Source organism: Magnolia sinica, chromosome 19, assembly GCF_029962835.1.
Source record: "Magnolia sinica isolate HGM2019 chromosome 19, MsV1, whole genome shotgun sequence".
Lineage (NCBI taxonomy): Eukaryota > Viridiplantae > Streptophyta > Magnoliopsida > Magnoliales > Magnoliaceae > Magnolia > Magnolia sinica.
The window spans coordinates 58,742,394-58,751,518 of record NC_080591.1 but is presented as its reverse complement, the minus strand read 5'-3'; the positions used below and the strand labels follow the sequence as shown (position 1 = coordinate 58,751,518).

Genomic DNA, 9,125 nt, shown 5'->3' with positions numbered 1-9,125 from the left:
TCATGTGAAAGAATTCTTAGACATTTGCTCCACCTTTAAGTTCCAAAACTTTTCAGACGATTCGATCCGTTTGCGCCTTTTTCCTTTTTCTTTGAAGGATAAGGCGAAAGCATGGTTGAATTCTCTAGGAGTTGGGTCTATCACTACATGGGACCAACTGTCTAAGAAGTTCTTAAACAAGTTCTTCTCGGTTCACAAAACTAATGCTCTTCGTAGAGAAATTACGAATTTCACACAAAAAGAGGGTGAGCACTTTCATGAATGTTGGGAAAGATGGAAGGATTTACTTTTTAAATGTCCACACCATGGTTTTGAAAAGTAGCAACAGGTTCAATACTTCTATGACGGTCTAACACCCCAAAACCGTCGCATGGTTGACGCCACCAGTGGAGGGTCATTCATGACCAAAAGTGATGTCGAAGCTTGGAATTTCTTTGAAACCTTGTGTGAAAACTCCCAGTAATGGGACTATTCAAATAGAGGTGAAAGAAGTCCTCAACCACTGAAGAAAGGGGGTATGTATGAGGTAGGAGTCACGCCAGATCTTTATGCCAAAATTGATAGCCTGACAAAGAAGGTAGATGCTTTAATGTTAAACAATGGACCTCCACAAACAACTCAAGTCGAGTCATGTGCCATATGTTCTAGTCTCGCCCATCCTACGCAGTTTTGTCCATCTAGTTCAACATTTCCAGAATTTCTCTCTGAACAAGTGAACGCTATGAACACCTTTAGGAGAACTGAGAATGATCCTTACTCAAACACCTACAACCCAGGGTGGGCTAGACATCCAAATTTCTCTTGGGCAAAAGGACCACAACAAGGAGGACCATCTGGAAATCCTCCTATGCAACCTTATTCTCAAGTTGCCAGTCAAAAAACTCAGCAGTTCTCACAGTATCAACAAGTGCCTCACAATCTAAGAAACTATCTCTTGAGGATATACTCTATCTTTTTATGCAGAGTTCACTTCAATTTCAAAAAGACACCCAACATACTTTACTAGCTAACCAGCAGAGTTTACATGCAAATGCGCAATCCATTGCCAAGCTGGAAGTACAGTTGGGTCAACTTGCTGCCACATTGAGTGAGAGAGAGAAGGGCAAGTTCCCTAGTCAACCTGTGGTAAATCCAAAAGGACAGTATGAGATTGGCTCTAATTCAAACCAAGAACAATATCATGAGCAAGCCAAATCAATCATTACCCTTAGGTCCGGTAAACATATCGAGAACAAAGTAGAGATGCCTAAGGAAGAATCAAAGTCCAATACGGAAGATCAAAATGAAATGGAAAGACATACTAGTGCATCTAAAGTCTAACAACACTCTGACTCTCCAGGAACCACTCATGTGCCGTCTTGTGTGCCTAAAGCACCTTTTCCTCAACGTCTGACACCGGTTAAGAAAGGAAACAACTTTAATGAGATATTGGACATGTTTAAGCAAGTGCAAATCAACATTCCGTTGCTTGATGCTATCAAGCAAGTTCCTGCTTACGCTAAGTTTCTTAAAGATTTATGCACTCAAAAGCGTAAGATGAATGTTCATAAGAAGGTCTTCCTTGCGGAGCAACTCAGCTCCATGATTCAACACAACACCCCTCCTAAATTTAGGGATCCAGGAGCTCCTACCATTTCTTGTGTCATAGGAGAGCATAAGGTTCAGAAAGCGTTGCTTGATTTAGGGGCCAGTGTTAATTTGTTACCATATTCGGTCTATGAGCAGCTAGGACTTGGTGAGCTGAAACCAACTAAAATAACATTACAACTAGCTGATAGATCTATCAAGGTGCCCCGTGGTATTATTGAAGATGTGCTAATCCAGGTTGATAAGTTTTATTTTCCAGTGGATTTCATTGTTCTAGATACTCAGCCTGTCCAGAATCCTACAAGTCAAATCCCGGTTATCTTAGGACGTCCATTCTTGGCCACATCCAATGCAATCATAAATTGCAGGAACGGAGTTATGAAGCTATCTTTTGGTAACATGAAGATTAAACTCAATGTTTTCAATGCTGGACAACAAATGTCAGACTCGGATGATATATTTGAAGTGAACATGATTGAGAGTCTAGTGCATGACTCTTTCCTTGAATCTTCCGATGACGCTCTTGAGACTTGTTTAACACATTTTGGCAGAGATTTTGACATAGAAAGTTCCATCCAAGAAGTCAATGCATTGCTTGACTCTAATCCAGAAATGAATACAACAAAATGGAAAGCTAGAGTGGAACCTCTTCCACCATCTGAGTCTAAACTGGTCCCATCTATTGAGAAACCACCCAAAGTCGACCTTAAACAATTACCTGAAACTCTCAAGTATGCATTTTTAGGACCTTCTGAAACCCTGCCTGTCATCATAGCTGCTAACCTTGATAAAGAACAGGAGGGTAAGTTGCTTAATGTTCTTAGAGAACATAAGGCAGCTATTGGGTGGACAATAGCGGACATAAAGGGAATAAGCCCCACGGTGTGTATGCATCGTATTCATTTCGAAGAAAACGTAAAAACATCGCGTGAAATGCAAAGGAGGCTTAACCCTAACATGAAAGAGGTCGTTCGGGCTGAGGTGCTAAAATTGTTAGATGTTGGTATCATTTACCCCATTTCAGATAGCACATGGGTCAGTCCAGTTCAAGTTGTTCCTAAAAAGTCTGGGATTACGGTGAAAAAGAATGAGGATAATGAGTTAGTACCAACGCGCATGACTACGGGTTGGCGAGTTTGTATTGATTACCGTAAACTGAACCTGGTCACAAGGAAGGATCACTTTCCTCTTCCTTTCATAGATCAGATGCTTGAGAGATTGGCAGGGCACAGCTATTATTGTTTCCTGGATGGTTATTCCGGGTATAATCAGATTCCCATTGCTCCCGAGGATCAAGAGAAAACCACATTTACATGTCCTTTTGGCACATATGCCTATCGGCGTATGCCATTTGGATTGTGTAATGCGCCTGCGACCTTCCAACGATGCATGATGAGTATTTTTTCAGACATGGTTGAGCGTTTCCTTGAGATTTTCATGGATGATTTTTCAATTTTTGGCTCTTCATTTGATGAATGTTTATACCATCTATCTCTTGTCTTGGAAAGATGTGAAAAAACGAACCTGGTATTGAATTGGGAAAAGTGTCATTTTATGGTTCAAAAAGGGATTGTACTCGGGCATGTTATTTCAAGTAAAGGCATTGAAGTTGATAAAGCCAAGATTGATTTAATTTCTAGTCTTCCTCCACCCAGAACGGTTAAGGAGATTAGATCATTCTTAGGGCATGCGGGATTCTACAGGAGATTCATTAAGGATTTTAGCAAAATTTCTCGACCCTTATGCAATTTACTAGCTAAAGATGTTGCTTTTGTCCTTAATGATGAGTGTCGGCAAGCTTTTGATAAGTTGAAGCATTTACTGACTTCTGCTCCAATCATCCAACCACCTGATTGGAGTTTACCTTTTGAGCTTATGTGTGATGCTTCGGATTATGCTGTTGGAGCCGTCCTAGGACAAAGATTGAACAAAATGCCTCATGTCATTTATTATGCTAGTAGGACTCTAAATGATGCACAACTCAACTACTCTACCACTGAAAAAGAATTGTTGGCGGTGGTATTTGCTCTAGACAAATTCAGGTCGTATCTCATAGGATCAAAGGTTATAGTGTTCTCAGATCATGCAGCATTGAAATATCTTCTTTATAAAAAAGACGATAAACTTCGATTGATTCGGTGGATTCTCTTGCTACAAGAATTCGATATTGAAATTCGGGATAAAAAGGGTTCCGAAAATGTGGTAGCCGACCATTTGTCTAGACTTGTCTTAGAGTCCACAGTGGATCCTTTGCCAATGAACGAGTCCTTCCTTGATGAACAACTTCTAACTATTTCTCAATTACCTTGGTATGTGGACATTGTAAACTATTTTGTTACAAGTCAACTTCCTTCTCATTGGACTAAACAAGATAAATCCAAATTTCTTGCTGAGGTTAAACATTTCTTTTGGGATGACCCATACTTATTCAAAATTTGTCCTGATCAGATTATTAGGAGATGTGTGCCTGAGAGTGAGTTTCATAGTATAATCTCCTTTTGTCATGATCATGCATGTGGTGGTCATTTTGGTTCAAAGAAAATAGCTGCGAAAGTCTTACAAAGTGGATTTTATTGGCCTACACTATTTCGAGACACCCATGCCTTTTGCTCAACATGTGATAGATGCCAACGTACGGATAATATTTCCCACAGGAACATGATGCCACTTACCAATATTCTCATTATTGAAATATTTGATGTTTGGGGTATTGACTTCATGGGCCCATTTCCCCCGTCATTCGGTTATGTGTATATCCTTGTGGCCATCGACTATGTCTCTAAGTGGATTGAAGCAGTGCCATGTAAAACGAATGATCACAAAGTTGTGGTCCGTTTCTTAAAAGAGAATATCTTTTCTCGTTTTGGCACTCCTCGAGCAATTATAAGTGATGGGGGTACTCATTTTTGCAATAAACCGTTTGAATCTTTAATGAAGAAATATTCCATCACTCATAAAGTTGCAACGCCATATCATCCACAAACAAGTGGTCAAGTTGAGGTGTCAAATCGGGAGATTAAACAAATTTTAGAGAAAACGGTTCGCCCCGATCGTAAGGATTGGTCGCAACGTTTGAATGATGCTCTTTGGGCATATCGTACGGCTTTCAAAACCCCGATTGGAATGTCTCCGTACAGGCTTGTCTTTGGGAAAGCCTGTCACTTACCTGTGGAATTAGAACATCATGCTTATTGGGCCATCAAAACTTTTAATTTTGATTTGCACAAGGCCGGATCACACCGTAAACTTCAACTCAATGAGTTAGAAGAAATTCGAAATGAGGCATATGAGAATGCAAAAATTTATAAAGAGCAGACAAAAATCTTCCATGACAAATCAATTCTTCGCAAGACATTTGAACCGAACCAGAAAGTATTATTGTACAATTCCAGGCTACGCCTCTTTCCTGGAAAACTACGTTCGCGATGGTATGGTCCTTATCGAGTAGTAAAAGTATTTCCTCATGGAGCAGTTGAGATTCAAAATCTAACAGACGGGAATATCTTCAAAGTAAATGGTCAACGGCTGAAACCATATTTAGATGATTTGGTGAACAAAGATGTGGAGGAAATTTATTTGGCGGACCCCGGTTATCAAGATTGATTAGTTCATGGTCCATTCTTGTCTGGCTGAAGACGTTAAACTTAGCGCTCCTGGGAGGCAACCCATCTTTTCATTTCATTTTATTTTCCTAGTTAGTTAGTTCAATGTTTGTGGGTAGCATTGCTGCAAACCCTCACGAGACTACAACTCGTCCACTAGGGGTAACCTAGGGGTTTAAAGGCTTGTTGCATACGCTAAATGCAATCGAGAGCACCTGCGAAAGTGGTATAGGTAGGATTTTCTTTTTGCATTTTTATCATTTTGCTTTTGTTGATTTCTCTCTTATGCTGACTCGCTCTTACATGGATATTTTTTTTGGAAAGCCTCTAGATTCTTTCATTCAGGTACTATCTTTCCATCACTCTTTTATTTTCGTTGTCCCATGTGCATTGCATGCTTATTTCTTTTACATTGAGGACAATGTAGATTTTTGGTTGGGGGTGGGGGATTAGGTTACCTCATCAGTATTTTCTTGGTCTTGAGCACAAATTGTGAAAATTTTTAAATTTTTCTGGAATTTCTTGTGCATTTGAAGTGATTTTGAAGGATAAGGGTGATTTTAACATTGCAAGGTACAGAATGTCGGTAATTTATAACTCTTGGATTCAGCCATCCGTTAGATTTCACAGTTAAGTTTGAATTGTTAACCCATGATTAGAACTTTTAAACATTGATTGAGTCATGATCTCACATATCACATCTCGGTTGCACATTAAGTTTTCGTTTCAACATTGAATGATTAACTTGGTAATCACTAAGCATGAAAAGAACTAGCCTGAAATTTTTAGCTTCGGTCTATAACTAAGAATTGAGAGAAAGCGTAAGTCATATAATCTTCACCATAGGTTTGCTCCCTATAGGTGTAGATTCGATTCCCTATGGTTGTCATTTGAAAAAGTTAGGCGACAAGTTTCCGCCATAGGTTTGCTCCCTATAGGTGAGGACTTGATTCCTTTCCTTGGCGTTACTATTCATAAAGAACAACAAAGGCTAGAAGAATGAAAAGTTAACCTATCAGGCAAGTGTTGGTTTCAGTTGTCATGCAATCTGCTGTTAATTACTAAGGATATCATGAAATTGACAATTGGATCTCTTAATGAGAGTAAGCCGAGATTATACTATACACTCATGGAACTTGATGTTTAGAATTGTTCTAATTAATGGATTAACATTTTGAACTTAATTATGAAGTTTATCATGAGCTGGATTCCAGAAAAAAAAAATACTGCTCACCATTCATGAATCCTAGAATTTTCGCAACTCAATTATTGGTTCACAAGTCACTCGGACTCACAGGAATTGTCTTTTATTTCTAAAATTATTTTTCGCATGTTTTGCTCGGGACTAGCAAAATGCTGGTTGGGGGTTGTGATAAGGGTCGAATATTGCATATCAGACCCTAATTATTGCATGATTTTACGTACATGATAATGCTTAACGGAGTATTTTAATTATATTTTTGTTGCAGGATGAAATCAGGAGCGTTGATGGAAAAAGAGTATTACAAGCATGGATTTGACACTCCGAAGTCACCAGAGCAAGAGACGCACTCCAGAGAACTAAGACTGAAGAATTTACATGCCAGGGACCCGAGGAAATCAAGCCGTTCACGTTAAAAAGGCCCGAAAATGGTCCAGAATGCAAGATCACATGGTTTCCGCCATCCGATTGACTCGAAACTTCATACATGGCCTGGAGGCCATAAATAAACCGTACATATTAAATTTCAACCATTGAATATCTCAAGAAGTGGGCCAATGGACAGATCAGCCCATTAATCTCCAATTTTAGGCCCACCTACAATCTGGATATACTTCAAAATTGACCTAGACGGTTTAAATAAGATGAGAAACAGGATGGACGGATTGGATTTCTCGACAGCATCACAGTGGATCCCATATATACATCGTGTGTACATAGTATACACACGTCTTCCTCTCAAGACGGCAGTTGCCATTTCTGGCGCTGCGTAACGGACGGAAAGTCCATTTTTACGGACCTCTGTGGGCCCCACCCATGGCACGTACGTCTAATCCAAACCGTTCATCGTGTAGAAGGATTCGAGAACTACAAAACCATGTTTACAGTTTGTGCCCATACGTGCACACGTGTGCGCTACAGAGGTCACAAGCGGACTGCCCTGTGACGTTTAAAAAGATCTCAACATGATTGCTTCTCTGGGCTGTGTCAATGGATGTTCAAAACCATCTATATCTAACCGAAATTTCATCGTGCATCCAATGGACGGCTTGGATTTTTCCAAAAATGCTTATGTGGGGCCCACTGAGCATCACAGCGCTGGACGTGTGAAGGCTTACGCACGTCCGCGAAAAGCGGACTTCCGGGCGGTTGTGGCCCACCATATTTGATCAGATGGAAGATCTGATCCGTCCATCGTATAAACCAGCCAAAAACGTCCCAGGAGACGTTGATTTTACGGATAAAGTACAAAGAATGAGGGACTTATGCAGGTACAGAAGTTTGCTGCGAAAAGGGCTTTCGCTGCGCATACGACAGCTTTCCAAACCCGATTTTCTCCATTCCAGCCACTCCAGCAGCTATAAGAAGAGATGCAAAATGTAGACAAGAGGGAAGGAGAGCCAGGGAACAGATCCAGAGAAGAGAAAGAGAAGAAAAGAGAAGAAAAAGAGAAGAAAAGAGAAGAAAAAGAGAATAGAAAGAGAGAAGGATGTTTTCATTTCATCAATGTTATTTTTTCTTACTTTCTAATTGATCACATGGATAGCTAAATTCCTTAGCTAGGGCTGAGATGAAGCCTCCAACTTGAATGATCCTTGTTTGTTGATTTAATCTTAACTTGATTGATTTGTTTCTTTCTCTAGTGTACTTGACTGGAATTTCCGTACTTCTCTATGCTAAGAGCTCAACCAAAGTCTAGTTATGGATGTTGTTTGGAATATTATTCTAGGTGCTTGTGTCTGACCATGAACAGGTTCCTATAGAGGAAGAAACAGGAATCTACATCTCTCCATGCCTGACCATGGATGGAAAGATGTGATCCATATGCTTTAAGGAATTATACATTCTGTGTGCCCGACCAAGGACATAGAGTGCGCTTTATTTATTTTTGATATCAATCTGAATTAGGGAGAATCAACAGGTAGAACAAGGTTTATGATAATTAGAGGTGGATTCGAAAGTCCCAGTCTTCTCCTTGATTGAATTTTTCTCATTATTCTCGGTTATTTTTCCATTGATTTTTGTTTAGTTTACTCAATTACTATCTCAAATATTTGTTGGATTAGTTAAGAAGAGTCTTTAATTTTGAATTGTGACAACCAGTCCTCGTGGGAACGATCTCGCAATACGTACCATATCTACATCTGATTCGTATACTTGCGAGGTTAACCTGTATATCAGTTGTAGAGGTTACATTCTCATGTTCAAAAATCTGTGAAAGCATTCAACATTTCTATGTTACAGATTGCATAAGAACAAAGCAACAAAAAAAGTACCCAAAAGAGAAAAAAAAATGATATGTAGTAAGTACCTGAGAGGAAATTCTATGGAATGAATCAGAGAAATCGTCTTAATAAGGCTCCCTAAACCCCTCTGCATCATATTGTGCTCTCTTTTCGAGATCTCGTAATGTCTACAATTATCTTTCAGAGGAGATCCAATTAAATTATTGAACTAATAGAAAAGCACAAATACAAAGCTTTAAAAACACTATTCCATAATATTCAATATTATGAGAGAACAGAAACAATGAAAAATAGGACAAATAAGCACTACATAACTAGTCATCCCGTGCACAAACCTCATACACATCTCTTATCTCTTGAAACTTCCTCTTCGCTGCAATATTATTCTTATTCGCATCTGAATGGTACTTCTTTGCAAGCTGAATAATGTTAGAAGGGTATTAATTCAACAAGTAAATACAAGGGCACACAAGATGATGAGGGAGCTTA

General features: G+C 39.4%; 1 non-coding gene across 1 annotated transcript; it reads right to left on the bottom strand.

The window, feature by feature from the left end:
* Positions 1 to 205: 205 nt before the first annotated feature.
* On the bottom strand, positions 206 to 312 carry LOC131235754 (small nucleolar RNA R71). The gene has a single exon (XR_009166275.1). It is a non-coding gene; the product is annotated as a small nucleolar RNA R71 (small nucleolar RNA).
* Between the last annotated feature and the right edge of the window lie 8,813 nt (positions 313 to 9,125).